Here is a 15920-nt window from a genome sequence, read left to right as displayed (position 1 = left end):
GGGGAGATTCGTCACATGATGATAACACAGCATTTGTCAACTCTAATCTACACTAGAGGGTGTGGAAGTGCAGGTGAGCATTTGGAGCTTTTAAGAAACCCCTGAACCCCTTCTTAACTATTATATCGAGGAAGGCAGTCCTAAAATGACAGTGAATGCATTTAATTAAAAAAATGATGCATTACTGCACATTTTAAAAACACGGAATTGCATTGAAACGGTGAAATTAATGCAGTTTATGAAGTAATCAATAAAATAAAGTAATTTTAAGTAATGATTGACTTTGACTAGCCCCAACAATTATTTTGTAGCTCATTGATAACTCGTAACGAGCTAGATATTATGTACATTTCTATTTAAGATACGCTTCTGGTAACTGGAATTGAAATAGTAGAGGATTTCCAACTTTGTAAAATAAGTGATAGTATTAGGGGATAGTATAGTTTCAGTTTCTTGTAGCAACTTATTAAACACACAATATATTAGTGAATCTTTCAATCAATAGTTTGTACCTTCGTATGTCTTTATTATCTGTACATAAGCATCGTGTACTTATCATACAAATGTATTTCCATTGAGCACATGTGTTATAGTACCTTAAGTAAAGGAGGTTTTCAAAATTTTCTGGTCATTAGGTAGGTCAGTATTTGATACCCTTAACACTTTCAATGTACCGTTATTTTGTCTTGCAATTTTCCTTTTTTGTGGTTCAAAAGGCAGAGAAAATTCCACTGTTTAAAAATTGTGGCGTTCAATGTTTCCCACACAGAATAATGACTTTACCTCTCTCGTTAAAACGAAAACTGTTGGGACATTCGTAATAAAGTATAACGTTGTCTTATACCTAACAGCTCCTTGGAATCTACAAAGAGAGTGGCATGTTTTTTAGTTATATTATATTTTTTTACAATTATATTCCACTACAAAATTATTATTTGCCTGAGCAATAAATAATTAAAATATTCACTCCCTGAAGTCTTAACTAATAATGCATACTGTAAAAAAGTAGATTATTTTATTTTTAACTATTTTTCCTTGGTCTGATAGCAAATTTTCCAAAACTCTACTTTCAATGCCTATATGTGTCATACTGAAAAAGATATTATGTGATTTTTATTTTTTCTGAGGAGTTAAGGAAAAGGGAAATCACTCTTAATAATGTAAATATTAGCCCAACGGAAAACCAGCTGTACCGACTTAACCTGACCACGTCGTTCAACAGGAAGGGTATTGCTAAAAAAGGTTTACGGTAATAAAATTACCTTTCATGAGGCTATACCTTGTGTTGAGAGGAGTATTCTCTTATAACAAACAGGCACAAATCTTGAACTTTCTCATCATACAAGGTTCTCGAATATGTATAATGAATGGTTAGACACCAAAACCTTGATGGGCCCATATTTAGAGCGAATATAAGGACCTTTATAGAATTGACGTAGCTACCTTTTTTCTTAGTGGAACGTATCTCGCCTATATATTCCTTTCTGAACAATGGCACTAATACAGAAGGGACTGCATCGTATCTACGTCACGTGATAAACCCATGAGAGCATATGTTTGATCTAACAATCTCGTGGATTTGCTAGTCGCTTTTCATGATAAACGAAGCAGTTTGGGATAATAAGAGGTGAGTAGTAGTGTTTGTAGAATTGCAGTCCTTTTTCAGGTCAAGTTCATCATGGAAATGTTGTAATCTCCTAGTTTGTACCACAGCAGTTTGGGCTGTTGAGTGCCTGTGACAATTCCTTCATCAGCACTGACAGCTAAGACCGAGTAGAATCCTAAGAAATCTCCCTAAGTAGTTTCAAGTATACTTAAAATTATTTATCATTTATATAACTTTTACAAGTTGCAATATATCGTAGTAGGCCTACCACCCGTACATCTTACATCTGCCTTTTTACTTATAATGGCGATGTTTGATGAACAAACAAAGCATTCCCTATTTTTTATAAATTTTCTCTTGTAAATTACCTTTAATAATTAATAGTGACTGTATTAGAAGCAGCGAAAAGTAGTAGTAGTAGGAGATTATCAAACCGGTCCTCAGAAGAAATATGGCCTTATAGACTGAAGTAATCACCCGATTCAAACTTATACAGTCCCTGTCCAAAGAATCCTTCAGTCATATAAGGCTATGCACGGAGATTTAAATGTAAGGATTGCTTTATTTTCTGATAATTGCAAAGAAATCTACTTGGTCATAGTAAGAATGACAAAAAAAGGGTGAAAAACTACCTCCCTCAATCGACTTGTCCCACTAATACATATTGAAACATTATCAAGAAAATGGAAGGAATCTATTGTAGCTCTCGAAATAAACCATCACTATAAACTAAATGGGCAAACGCCTCAGTAATAGCCAATAGGGTAGGCTGGACATTAATAGATATTAACATTAATAAAATGTGGTATTCCTAGGGGAATTAGGGTTTATTTCTCATCTATGTATCCGTAATAATAATTGTTATGTGAATGCTTTGATATCATGTATTAGTATTTTGATTTATTTCTTCTTTTGCTATAATATATTATAAAACCGCGTTTAAATGTATCCAAACATAAATATATTTAAACATTGTAAGGTAAAATATCATTGAATTCTTTATTTTATAAAATAGTAATTTCGGCCTTGAAAGAATATTTTATACACCAAATCTCATTTTTAAGTTTAGAATCATGTAATGGTAACAAATAGTGGAGGTTTTGTGTAGTAGGATTATTTATACAATGTGTATGTGAGTCTTCAAAAACAATTAATTATCTCAATAATATAGATAAAAATTATTAATGTATCACGATTGTATTATATATATATATATATATATATATATATATATATATATATATATATATATATATAAAAACAATTGTTATGTGAATTGTTTTTTATATATACTAATGCGTAAATTCCTATTTTTTATTATGTGTAGCTGCAGCTAATGTTTTTCTTAATGTAAATAGTTTAAAAAAGCTTTTATCTTAATGATACAAGATTGCGAATCTTACTTGTCAGTAAATAAATGTAATTATCACTATTGAGGTAATAGGTATAATAGAATAATCGAGACCAGATAAAACTTACAACATTTCCGTTTATTTAAAATAAATTACAATACACAAATACACACATATTGTATAGGATCTGTATGCTGTCTTGTACCTAACATATCGTATCAATCGCGGTATACATAGTGTCAGATTGAGCAACATTTAAAAGCATATTCACAATAGAAACAAAACCATCTACAACACTTAAATACAACTGCAGAGGTCAATACTGCGTACAAATATATAAACAAATACTTTTAAAAGATCTCAAATAAATTCAAGAATGTAACTTAATTTAACAACACAGAAAGGTGTGCAGCTTGGATAGCAAAGGTTAGATGAAGGACTAAAATGAAATTATTAATTACGCTACCTTTCACGGACGGAACTGGAAAAATACCCCTGCAGTTGTGGAACAAAATCTCACTTAAGGGCTATTTTAAACTAATATACAAAACGTTAAAAATTACGTGTAAATTTATAAGTCAAACCTGTTTATTAGCTTTAACATTTTATGCTATTGAAATAATTTTATGCAACAAATTCATTTCATCCTCAAGAACAGAAATCAGTTTAAAAATGAAAAAACGGAAGAATCTTTCCTCTGTTATAACATTTAAAATTAGATTAGATTTCATAATCTTAGAAACGAGAAGTGTTAGAATCTAAATCTAAAGTAAGCGAGTCGTTTCTATCATGTTTTTTATAAATTTAGATAAAAATATATTATAATTTTTATAATTTAAACAACTCTGTTATTAAAAACTAAATCAATACTAATAATTTCAAATTAATAAATTCAATAGATCTTCTTAGTTTTATTCATTTAAACATTTGTACAAATCTGGCATTCCACCGGAAGTAAATTAATCCATACCAGGGACATATCCGAAACGAACGGAATAAAAGTAAATATTATTTTATTCGCCGTCCTGTACTTAGCAAATGTTAAGTTACTGCCGTCATGTAAGTACGGAGAGTTTGATTTACACAATATTTACAGTGCATACACATCGCTGCAAGTCTAATAATATCGTTGTAAGAATGCCAAATACACTAGCCGTATATACTAAAATAAATAACTAAAACACTTTTAGTTATGTAACATACTTTATATCGGTAAATGATCTAAAAGAAAACGAATTATAAAAGATATAAATGTAGATAACACCGCTATCACAAAACAAAAAACACAACTAATTACAAACAAAATATACAACATGACTACAAAATAGTACGTATTCTGGTATAAATATCATTGTTAATAGACCATTTTCTAGCAGAACAAGGGAAAATTTAACCTACAACTATTTCTATACTTGTTACAAACTGTTTATTGCTTTGAATGAAGTTTGTCATAAAAAACGTATTACTTTATTAAGATGGGAAATCTTACGTTGACTACGATGTTATAATTACTTATCAGAGTAGGTACTTAAAACTTCATACAATAAACTTCAAGGTATTCTCTATGCTATTGAAAATATAAAAATATTAAAATCGTATTTTATGTTCCAAATTCATACATATATATTTGATAAAAAAGAATTGATTTTATTTATATCATTAGAAAAAGTTTACCATTCAATAAGTTAGTATTATGTTATTTATAAATATCATATTCTCAAAATATGAATATTTTGAAACGATTCAATGGAAATTTACAAGAAATAGATGTGAAATAATAAAAATACTTAATGCCCAAACACTTATGCCTTGTTACAATAACATAACTAAATTATAACAACCATTGAAAACATTTTAAACACAACAATACAAATAATAATAAAACAATTTTAATTAGTTTAAACAATTAAATTTTAAAAATAGTTTTAAAAATCTTTTCTACATTATTTTCTTAAGGATGAACACTTTTTATTTATACAAGATAAAACCAAACTTCTACGTTCGGAGATCTATTATGTATTATTACATTTGTTTTTCTTATCTATATTTGAAAGTATGCAAATTCATAGTCTAACTAAATTATTTGTATTATACAAGTATTAACAAAACGTAGTTTTTTCTTTTAAAATTGTTTAAATGTTTTAGAAACTGTGAAACTTTTCTGTTCTTTACAAGTACATTGAAAGGCCAGATATAGGCTACAATAATTTGTAATTATTATATTTTTAAAACTATTAAATTTAATACACATTAGAATTTTGTAAATAGAATATTAAGCGTTACGTTTTTGAATAAGCCATGAAGCATAATTACGAATAAAAGGTCTTATTCATCTACTAATATCGTTTTACGTATTTAAAAATGGCACACAACGACAGTTTAGCAATACATATACACACTTCAAATATTAAGATAAGTCTAGACACTTAAGTACATAGAAATATACAACAATAGCGTCTCAAAATATGTCCGTCTAGAAAACGTCCTCAAATAATGTCATTTATCTTTGGATGTGAAATTATTTTTACAATTTAGATTATTTGGTTGTTATATATTATATACATGTATCTATATACTTTTGTCCATCATAGTACATGAACCACACTACCGTTTCTAGCCCAGGATCCAGCTTAGGAAAATTCGTAGGAACGTTTCATCTGCAACCCATGCTCCACACTCAGTCTGTAAAAGAGAAAAAAACTTCAGAAAAATAAAAATAACAAAGCAAAACTAATCTAGGCGGCATGCAAAAATACAGTGATAACCGCAATAAACTAAGTAAATATTCACCAACGACTCATGAAATTAAATTGAAAATTACGAAGAGGACATACTTGACGTTTAAAATGTTACTACTACAAAATGACAATTCATCTTAGTTTAATTTTATTATTTTCAAATAATGATCGAATACATTAAGCCGTGAAATTCAAAATAGTTATTGTGTAATGTTTAATACATATTTGTTTTCGTCACCGATTTGACTCCCAAATTGATAAAGGTTTGCATTATTATCCTTTGGAGTCCAATTATCCAATTATCCAATACCCATTGTTTATTTTTACATATAAACAATACGTAGTGCTTTTACGCTAAAACAAGTAAAGGAGTGGATTATTATTAAAAAATTATTTGTTAAACAAACAACAATGTCTTAATTCTCCTCTTAATACAAACAGAACTAAAATTAATTTGATTTCAATAGTTAAAATTCGTACTTTGTGTTTCTATTTTTAATGTTTAACATACAAAATAATTTAAAAGGTCATTTTTTTTAGTTTTGTATATTTAAAATTACTTTTTTGAATGTATTTATAAAATTGTAGCTTGTAAGTTAGTGTACAGAACTTAAATATAAATACTTATTGTACTTGTTTAACCAGTTTATGTTATATTTTCAATTCTCTTAGCATATTCAAAGTTATAAAAAAATGTGTGATATATATTTGAATAAGGATAGTCAATCCATATCGTTCTATTTTATCACATAGAGGTCTCTTGCTTTCGAGGTGGACACTGATTGATAAAGACTCGTAAAGATATAAGGTTAATATTTCTAAAATAAAATTCACATTTATAGAAAACGTCGAAGAGCAAAAATAGTAACTACTAAAATATTTATGACATTAAAAGACATAGCGTGGTCAGTCATATATATATATATATATATATATATATATATATATATATATATATATACACACACACACACACACACACAGACATAGACATTAACACAACATCACACATTGTTGTTTGACATTTTTTTTGTTTATGTGTATATATATATATATATAGACATTAACAAAAATGTATACCTCTTCCAACGACTCATAATTGACTGTCTATTTTTGTTAAAATAAGCTAAGCATAATAACAAAGACGCTCACACCACAAATAAAACTGCTGTTAAAGTGTAACAGAGTTGAAGTTAATCAATGTTAACTATTATTTTCAGGATCTAATGAATTTGACAAAAGCAAATGAATGGAATAAACAATAAAAAATGTATGGTATTTAATTAATTTACGTGTTATTGTTGGTCCTGTCGAATATTGCCACTATATCTATTCATGCTATTAAATAAGTCCATCCAAAAACAAAATATCCATTCCAAATTATAAAAAAGTGTTCCAGTGCATGCTTGTGGAGCTGTAAATAAAAACGTAACATGCAGTCATCAACAAAACTTTGAAATTAACTAAGCGTCTAAAACAGCTGCTTGTACGAGTGGCCTTAAATAAATCACTTTTGTCAGCAAAACGTACAAATTAAGCAATAAAGCGGTCTTACAAGCAATATATGTTCCAAGTCAGTACCTTTTTAAATTCCTTTACTCTCTGTAATTGTATGAACCATATATGGATTCTCTTACAGTTTGTATTTCTTCTATGTGCACTATTATTGTTTGGCAGGAAATTTAGTTCTAAATGGTGACTCATAAAGCTGGTTATTATAAGAAAATGTATGAACGTTTTTTTTTAAATTAAAATCAATAATGGATTCCCTGCATCTTTAAGCAATCGCCATAAATTTCCCATTCTTGTAACTGGCCTTTGCAGGGAAGTTATCTGATGCCACTGTATGATACTGCAACAACACTGTATCACCCCGAAAATGCGACGAGAATGACGAATAAGTCATAAATTCAGAAAATAGAGTTTAATGAAAAAACAGAGCGGGTACGCAGTATTTTCTGAATTTCCAGCTGCTAATCATTTGATGATTTACATTTGCAGGCGCTGCGATGATTGCGTTATGAAAAATGTACCGCGTCCACAACTGATGGGTCGGTGTACATGTGGTGGTTTTGATGGCGGGGGGGGGGGGGGGTGAAAGGGTGGCGTGGGGGTGAGTAAGTGAATCATGGACTACGGTAGGTCTATAAATAACTAGGGGCTCTGTCGGCTCAGAGGTGTCAATATGCTTACTATTAGTGGCTCTAATGACACCATAAACAACGGTCAGTTAACAATTAGCACTAAGATAGACCGGCTCTCCATGAGCTGGACAGTCGATTGCGACTACACATCGGCAATCCGTTCGTGAGCAGGTATAGTTCAAGTGCTGTCACACTTAGAAGAGATGTGCGTCTAACTGCATACAGATAAGAGAGCAAAAAGGAAGATTGCATAATTTTTGAAATAAAATGTATTATTCCATTAATATTCCATTAAATACAGCACCTGTGATATATATATATATATATATATATATATATATATATATATATATAGAGTGAAAATGTTTAATAACATAGTATTCCATATTATTTGTCGACACAATCTTGAGTATCAAACTTTGAAAGGGTAACAGGATTTCAGATATTATTTGCCATCTGCAATGTTACAACCATAGAACACTACGTTTCGAGGATTGGAATTTATCATCTTTTTCAGGAGTCAAAAAACTTAAGATTACGCATGCATGAATTATACGTCATTTGTATGTGGGGATGAAATTGCCAAAGACATTGTTAACACCAGAACAAGTTATGTGTCAAAACACTGAATCATATATCTGAGGATCCAGGGTGACGTACCGACCGTGCCACTGTACTGAATCACACGTCCGAATCCACCAGAGGAGGAATTCTTTTACGTAAAACTTGTATCTGTGTTAACCATAACTATAGCAAGTTATCAGCATGTGTTAATTTTTCTGTGTGCTTAAAGTGTACGTTAAGGTATTTTGGCACCTGAAAAAGAGATAGATTGTAATCCTCGAAACTTAGTGTTGCATTATGTAACGATCGTAAATGTTATTTATACTGTCTATAATAAACTTTACACGAAACAATAAACAATATCCAGCGCTATAAGTATCGAAGGTGTTACAAATTTCATTGAGCCTAAACGTTGTGATGTTATGAAATCTTAATTGATGCGACGAACCATTAAACTGTGATGCCTGCGAAATCCAATATGAAATAATTGTCAAAATCGTGAATTCATTTATACTGCCTTTAATTGAATATTTTATTTGACCGGCTGTTATGCATTCACAAAGCCGCCCAGCACAGCGTTGTCACTGGTGTACTACCAATTAAAATGCGTCTTGAATAGTTATGCAAGCAACGACTCGACAGAAGCATAAATAACTCTTGTCCGAATATAGAAACAAAATTGAGAGATCTCAATTGGCCCCACTGTAAATAGACCCGGTCGGGTTTTAATTGATGTGTACCACAGAATTACAAGAGAAAAAGTCCAACCACCTAAATCACCTTCACAATTTAAATGTATATTACATTTTTTGATTGGTTCATTTCAATGAAGGAAGCAAAAGACCACCAGCAAGTGGTGGAACTAGTAGGTAGAAAGGGAACACCTGCTGAAACGCAGACGCAACATTTAATTATAAATTATATATTTAATATAATTATATTACCGTAGTTAGTTAAATACTGTAACCTTTCCTTATATTGTAAATCAATAAGCTATTGTGTAATTGTGAGATTTGTTACGTTACCTAAAATTTTAAAAATTTATTGAGTTGTAATTATCATTGTCCTATGGATCTGAATTAAGTGTTGGAATTGAATAGAAAGGCAATAAGGAATAAAATAAAATAATGCATAACAAAGAAAATGAATATGTTGAACAGTTTCAATAGGTTTTACAGGTGGTAAATAACTATTTACAGTATTAAACAAAACCTTTAAGTTTAACACACCATATTCCATTTAATTACAGCGATATGTTAATATTACTCTATATTTAATCTAAAAATATAAGTTTAATATTTGCTGCAATTAAAATTTTAATATGTCTAGTATAAATTTCCGCTAAGACAAAAATAATAAAACTACATAAAAAAAAGTTTTAAGTGATAAATGCTCGTAGATTTCTTGTAAGTTCCCATGTAACGTCGATAGAAATTGAGTCTCTTATTTTTAGATCCTTCAGTCTAATGACAGTTATCTCTATTATTATTGTTACTTGTTATTGCAGTACTGAGAAAATTGGCCAAAGAAAATATTTTTAATGGGATAGTGTCGCCTCATGTTAGGGAACACAGTGAGACCGTCCCTCACACGCCAGGCAGATGTAAGCTCCCGGAAGTGGATATGGAATTACAGAAGTAGGCACTTCTTCCGATCCATTGGTTAAGGAGTTATGGGACGACTTGGTCCCGACCTAGATATTTTATTTGTCTGTTACCATCTTGCCCGCGTAGTCGGTCTGCTTGTCTCAGTCACTATCAATTAGTACAAGTATGTCTGTAAATATGCTGTAATTATCCGCAATTATGGCTGAGCGTTAGCGAAGCATATCTTTTCTATAATAGTATCTTTTCTATTGAAGTCTATTTTTTCACTTGTAGCGAAGGAAAAAAATAACTTCTTTATATATGTATGTTCGCACGATATCTCGAAAATGAAGTCACCTATAGAATTGGAATTGAGTATGATGCTTTATTTCCGTGTGAGGAATGGGGTTAGTGATGGTGCATGACAGTCCATGGAATTGAGGCTAAGAATTACGGAATATTTTACACATTTTTCTCTTATGCTGAAGATTCTCTTAAAACCATAATGCGAACTAGAAAATAACAGAATAAATAAATGTTCAAACTAACTCACTTATAAGAGATTCAACAATGTGACATATTAAAAAATGTAACCTAACATCATTTTATGGTGACTTGATGTGTAGACTTAGTATTATTTAAAACTCACTTTATATAAAACCCCAGATAATGAAAATATGTGAATGTATCATGTTGCAAGCAAGATTCTCAAGACATGGCAAGAAGGATTTCATATGTAGACTTAAATTTTGCATGAAGCATTATTTCAACATGAATGAGTTCTATGATGCACAGTTTTTCTAGTTCAATTATTTTTTCTATGATTGTACTTCTATCTAACTGCCTGCAGGACATCTCGAGAATGATATGAGCTATTGATTGAACATTTTGCATGCAACCTCAGCGAAGCCTTTTATGACACATGGTGTGTCGTACTCCTACCTTCTAATATAAAATTTCAATCCTCCGCTTTATATATCTAGTGGTGAATAATTACTTCACCCTTTCAAATAATATTTATTTAGAGGCCTGGAGAGGTTACACTGTTATAAAATTATAAAATGTAAATTTACGACAAATACATATGTATCAACTGTAATTACTAAAAACAAATAGGTTATGGAAAACTATTTTTCAATTTAACATCATAATTTACTAGTTGCAAACAACGTAAAGAGTGTGGAGTAATGATACATCCATTTATAATCCCTTTCAAAAGGACAGAATCAGTTCACTATACATTTCTAAAGATATGTCCTGAATCCACAAATTTATCGCAACTTTTAAAAGCACAACGGAAACTTACAGCCGGGAAATGAATGTCCGTTGAAAGCTAGAAGCAAATATCAGTGGAAAATCGCCGGCTAGAATCGCGATCACAATTTCGCCGGACTCGAAAAAAGGGGGAGTCGACTATGGAGGGAGATAAATTCCATGAGAGAGATAAGCCGACAAAGCAAAGTCGTTCATCTTAGCGTGTTCTAAAGCAGTACTCGGTATGTTCCTATCTCCAGTTATATAAATAAAATAGGAATTTCTTGCCGAGGGAGGTTTGTTGTGAGCGCCAGGACGCCGTCGTGGAGGGTGGAGGGGGTGGCGGGAGGCGACGAGCGCCAGAACGGAAGTGGATCGCAGAGCCAAAAAGACGAGACAGCGGAAAATACTTCTATGTGTATATATGAATGAGGAAGTAAGAATGTCATTATATATATATACTGCGACTCGCAGCCGAGGGAGTCGACTCTACTTTACTCAGCCTCTGCCTAATACTGAACATTATTTACCGTAGTCTCCATTTATAATATTATATATATATATATATATATATATATATATATATATATATATATATATATATATGATGTATATAATGAATAATGTATAGATGATGGTCTTCGATGGCTAAGAGTAAGGTAATAGATTATTGTTAGACGTGCAAACCGAAATTACTATTTTAACATGAGATGAAAGGCAGTTTCACTTTTTTCGCAATACAAATGAGTCAGCTGAGATTTTCATTAATATGATGTAATGCACAAAAATACCTTTTAAGTTGTTAACTTAAACATTTACCTAGTTATGTTCTCTGGAACGTATGTCTGGGGAATGTATGACTTTATTGTGTAATATTTGATCCTTTTCCCATCATAACCCAAACATTATAGCTTATAATTAGTGTACTTCAAAATTGGTGTTATTTATTTCTTCAAAGTTATTCTTTGTGAAATTTTATGTTTGCTTCTTGTTGTAACTGTTTGCTGTTATTGTTTGTAAACAAGGGAAATGAGCTGTTTCTTTCTCAAATGTACAGTTTCCAATTAATTATAAAGTGTAAACAAACAATCCTTGATTTAAATTAAACACTGCAAACGCAAAATTAATGAAAGGCTTTTTGAACTAGAAAAATATTATTATTGATTGAAATAACAAGTATATTGAGATTATGTACGAAAGGTGTGGAACGACTAAAGAAATTTAAACAAACTGTATTAAGGAGATTACAAACATTTTAACACCACGATAACATTTTTTATAATATTAGGTAAATTTAAAAAAATTATCAACTTGAAAAACTGATCCACAAGTAACAGAATAGAAGTTGACTATCATGATGGTTAAGTGTAACTCAAGGGAGATTTCATGAGTAACTTAAGAGGTAACTTAAGCTGGAGAGAGTGGTGGTAGCTCTCACTCCAGGATGGGGAATTTCTTATTAGTTTTACAAGCTTAGTTTATTAAAACTTAGTCTTATGACTTGTAGTATAAGGGAACTATATTATCCTTTATTGCAGACAAAAATAGATCTCTCTAGATGTATAAAAAGTTAGTAGCTGAAGATATGGCAATGACACCGAACTATATATCCTCCTCTATATTTTTATCTTTAATTTCTAGCTTTCTAAACCATTTCTATCGTGCTTTCAAGCTCGTCGCGTAAGAAACTTCATACCGGAAGTAAAGGCGCCGTCTCATTATACATTCAGGGAGGCGGGAAACCGGCGGCACTTTGACAGCGCCCTTCTCTTCCTGTACTGCCAGCCACTTCTCTTCTCAACTCTTTCGCTCCTATACTGCCAAAAAACGTAGAGAGGAATTTCAACCTGAAGAGATATAAAGTTTGCTGAATGCGAAATCAACAGGATTTCCTTTGTCAACAAGTTTGCTTGTAGAGGAATCTAGATTTCGCTTGGATTGACACGTCTGAAGACCAAACAACTTCACAAGAACAGCAACAAGAAAATATATTTTCCCACACACTCGAATGAGATGACTATTTGAAGAAACTCTAATTGTTATCCATTTATTACTTCTTTTAGTTTTTCATTAATTTTTATTCATGAAAAAAATTTGTTAGTACTCTTTTAACGAATTTTATTTCTTATTGCACAAACTGCAACGAGTCTCTCCTGATACATTTTATTAACACAAAGCCTATTTTCCCTATTGATTGATAGTGTTATTTTATACGACTTAAGTATTAACAAAGTAAGTTTATTCATCCTATCCGTGCTTAGAGCTAGTTCATAGAAATAGTACTGAATACAGAATAAATCGTGTTATACAACGATATTATACAAACTGTTCAAAGGCCCCTCAAACATCTAGCTAAACTTTGAATGACCGTATATAAAAGGTTGAAAGTTAGAGTGCATTTCCAGATCCATACAATTATGCTTTGCGGTGTATTCAAGATTTTTTTTATCTTCCCAGTAACATCCCCTAACTAAAACTGTTAAAAGAAAACTCTCGTTGAAAATTGAAGAAAATCCTACAATTTTTCCGTAAACCGGAGGAATGTTTAGTAGTTCTTGTTTTAGATTATGAAAACTAAAATTAAAGTCAAACCTCTGTTAAGATAGCCGCAAACAGTTTTCAGCTATGAAGAAACAAATCTCCATCAAATTCCCAAAAGAGACGTCAGCTCTTGTTTCGCGTCTAATTTACAGGTTATAAATATCTACTAAGTGTTTGATGGAAATGCTTGGATGGTTATGAACATTTCACCTCTGTTTACCATTCAGCGAATGTTTAATTAGAGCTTAAAGTTCCCATAACAGTTTTTGAATGACGGGAAAAACGTCTAAGAGACTCCACCTCTAGCCAATTTTCTGCATTCTGTTCCTTGACCCTTGAAACTTTTTCAGGGGATTCTTTCTCTTTATTAATATGTCAAGAGACGATATACTATCCTATTGACCTATAATCATTCCAAAAGTATGCTGCGATTCAATAATTGACAGGATTGGCTGATTTTACCATCTGTTTAAACATTTTAGCAATGGATTTGAGGCTTCAGTGGTGCCAGTGGAGAGAATAAAATCCAAAAAGAAGACAGTTACTGTAAAACACTGTTCTTCCGAAAAGAAGTAAAAAATGTTATACATAAAAAAGTAGATGTTACTTTCGAGAATAGACCGGAAGTCAAGCATCACGTGATAACAAAGGAGTTTGTTGAGTTTTAAGAAAGAGAATACGAGCAAAACGGAATCCCTTGGGTGCCCAATAATTCCTGGTCCATCCACGTTCCGCGCGATATTTCATATTGGGTAAAAATAGCAATAAACGTGGGAAGCGGGATATATGGCGTTGTGGTGACATAGGAGCGGTACGTGCGTGGACAGATATTGCGTTGACAATACACACAGACACGCACTCAGAGCACATGTTCCCTCAGTCAGCGAACTAGTAGTATGTTCGGTGCACCGTGTCACCATTCCTTCTTGGTTATACACCCGTGTCCACAAATAAGCGTAATATAACACAACATAAAACGGCATTTGCCCATCACCGTTTCATTTGTGGAACTGCAACTACAGTACCGCAATCACGGTTTTCATTTCACACTTAAATTTGCCAACGTTGTAATAATTTTCTTACAAATTCAATTACTTTTAATGAGACAAACGAACAGCGATTTTCTAATGAAAATCTTGTAAAGGTAACCTTACATTAAGGTACTTATCGTTTGGAGTTTTTCCTAAAATCATACTTAAATTTTATATACAATACATTACATGTTTGTTCCTAAATTTACTTACTAATGAAGTAAATAAACATCTTAGAACCAGACGGCGCGACCGAAAAAAGAAAGTTGTATTTTGTGACTCAATTGTTAAACCGTGTTGTCTATTTTACACGTAGCCTATGCTGTAGAGTGAGAAGTCCTGGATATTACAGACCTATTAAACACCTTCGCGTAATATTTCAGCAGTATTATTTACGCCTCGGTAAAACGCTCTAGTCTAAATAACAATCATACAATGTGTCGGTGAAAAGAGTGTAATTGTGGGACCGACCATACGTGGTGTGTACCCCGAGGTCGACGACATCTGGTGGGCAATGTAGGTACTAATTGAGCTATCACTGCGTCCATTCATCACCACTCATAAATAATGTAGCCCGGACACAATTTACACCACACAAACTAGTTGCACGGCGCGGCGGTGTAGAGCAGAGGAGGCGCGGGGTCCCCAGCACGGAGCAGTCAGGCCCGACCGCGGGAAAAAGAAATAACACTGGCCGGATTTATTTGATTGGAGAAATTTGAACGGCGGTTTAACGAAATGAATAAATTGCGAGCCGGGATATTTACGGTCGGTAGATTAACATATCCTGGGTGGAGTCGGACCTCACACTAGTCTCTATCGAATAAATAACCCCTGGACTCGACACGAGGCGACGAGATACTACTGGAACAAACCGATGAAGAGTGTTCCAGTTCAATTAAATTTAGACGGGAATAAAACATTTAATTTGAAACAGCCGACAGCAGGTATTAAATATTATTTACAATCCGCAGATATTCAGAACATGAACACTTTAAAATCTGCACTAATAGGCTAATCAATAAATATTATATAGTCATCCGATTAGAAGTCCTCCTTTTAACCTTATTCTGCCCGTCCTCATGGGCCCCTGGCGTGTGGTAG

General features: G+C 32.1%; 1 protein-coding gene across 1 annotated transcript in view; it reads right to left on the bottom strand.

The window, feature by feature from the left end:
- Positions 1 to 3075: 3075 nt before the first annotated feature.
- LOC124369809 (homeotic protein ultrabithorax) overlaps positions 3076 to 15920 on the bottom strand; it is a 306869-nt gene continuing 294024 nt past the window's right edge. Inside the window, exon 3 of the mRNA XM_046827921.1 lies at positions 3076 to 5640. The gene's annotated coding sequence lies outside the window, so the exon portion shown is untranslated. The remainder of the gene's footprint in view (positions 5641 to 15920) is intronic.

Source organism: Homalodisca vitripennis, chromosome X (assembly GCF_021130785.1).
Source record: "Homalodisca vitripennis isolate AUS2020 chromosome X, UT_GWSS_2.1, whole genome shotgun sequence".
Lineage (NCBI taxonomy): Eukaryota > Metazoa > Arthropoda > Insecta > Hemiptera > Cicadellidae > Homalodisca > Homalodisca vitripennis.
This window is presented reverse-complemented; position numbering and strand designations above follow the sequence as displayed.